Below are 1,909 nucleotides of genomic sequence, written 5' to 3'. Positions count from 1 at the left end.
CATTGGCATACACACACACAAAACCCCCTTTAACTGTTTTATTTATTTTTTAAGAACAGGAAGGGGCTATCTAACATTCCTTAACACATGATGATGTGTACCAGACATATATCTGTGGGTTCACGAAAGCATGTTAGAAAAACTGTGCTTAGTCTTATTTAGTCTCTGTTTCTTTGGTCCAGTGTCATCTTATGTGAAGACTTCTTTTTAATTCGGGAATTATTTCTGTTACACAATTTTTATGACCTCTTTTTTGAACATAATTTTGAAGAAAAAGTTTAATGTAATCGTAATTACTATTTTCATATTTGCCATTTTACTCTCACTTTTAACTATATTGAGTATAATTCACATACCATACAATTCACACATTTATAGTGTACAATCCAATGTTTTTTTGCAGCCATCATCACATTAAATTTTCATGCTTTTCATCACCCCCAGAAGAAACCCTGTACCCATTAAAAATGCACGCCCCATTTACCCCCATCACGTCAGCCATAGGCAATCACTACTCTATTTTCTGTCTCTATGGATTTGCCTCTTCTGGACATTTCATATAAACAAAGCCGTACAACATGTGGTCCTTTATGACTGACTCCTTTCACTTAGCATAACGTTTTCAAAGTTCATCCGTGCTGAAGCATGTATCAGTACTTTATTTCATTTTGTGGCTAAATAATATCCCACTGAATGGATATGCAACATTTTATTTATCCATTATCTTGATGGATATAGGAAAGTTTTTTGCTACTGTAAATTATGCTGCTATGAACATTCATGTAAGAGGCGTTGTGGGGACATATATTTTCATTTCTCTCGAGTATATACCTAGGAGTGGAATTGCTAGGTTATACGGTAACTTTATTTTTTGGCACGCATGCGGGATCTTAGTTCCTCAACCAGGGATTGAACCTGTGTCCCCTGCAGTGGAAGCGTGGAATCCTAACCACTGAAAGGCCAGGGAATTCCCTATATGGTAACTGTTAGTTTTTTTTTTTAAATTAATTTATTATTTTTTAAATTTAATTTTGGCTGTGTTGGGTCTTCGTTGCTGCGTGTGGGCTTTCTCTAGTTGCGGCGAGCCAGGGTTACCCTTCGTTGTGGTGCGCGGGCTTCTCATTGCGGTGGCTTCTCTTGTTGCAGAGCACGGGCTCTAGGCGCGCAGGCTTCAGTAGTTGTGGCACGCGGGCTCAGTACTTGTGGCTTGCGGGCTCTAGAGCGCAGGCTCAGTAGTTGTGGTGCACGGGCTTAGTTGCTCCGCGGCATGTGGGATCTTCCCGGACCAGGGCTCGAACCCGTGTCCCCTGCATTGGCAGGCGGATTCTTAACCACTGTGTCACCAGGGAAGTCCCTACAGCAGACTCTTAATAAGTGTTTGTTGAATTAAATATAATTGACTTTCCTTTATGTGATGGGGAATTATAGATGGCCTTCAAATTGTGATTAAATTTCCACCCTGTGGCAATACAAGCGTCAATTCCTCCAAATAAATAAACTTACATATTTCAAAATAGAAACTAAATACTTCCTAACGGAGATAATCTTGCATGGAAGAAACGCATAATTGGTACTCAAATTGAAATCATTATTATTCGTAATGCAGTATGGTTATAGCCCCTATTTCAGTGCTCTGTGCATCAGTCAGTGCAAACAGAATATTGTTGTCTAAAAGGTACCAATTCCGTCGTTTTCAGAAGGCAGTGCAGAGAGCGACAGCCTTTCAAAGGAAAAAAAATGGGTGAGATTCCTCTAAGATGCGGCCTGCAAGCCCCGCCCCATATACCTGAGCGGCTCCGCCTACGCCCCGGCTTAGGTGCGGGGTGGTGAACCACATTTCCCAGCGGGCCTTGCAGGCCTCTCACGCCTGCGCACTGTCAGCTCAGGCAGGCGGGCGGAACTCCCGCGC

The sequence above is a fragment of the Monodon monoceros genome, unplaced genomic scaffold (assembly GCF_005190385.1).
Source record: "Monodon monoceros isolate NGI ecotype Baffin Bay Population unplaced genomic scaffold, NGI_Narwhal_1 Super_Scaffold_4, whole genome shotgun sequence".
Lineage (NCBI taxonomy): Eukaryota > Metazoa > Chordata > Mammalia > Artiodactyla > Monodontidae > Monodon > Monodon monoceros.
This window is presented reverse-complemented; position numbering follows the sequence as displayed.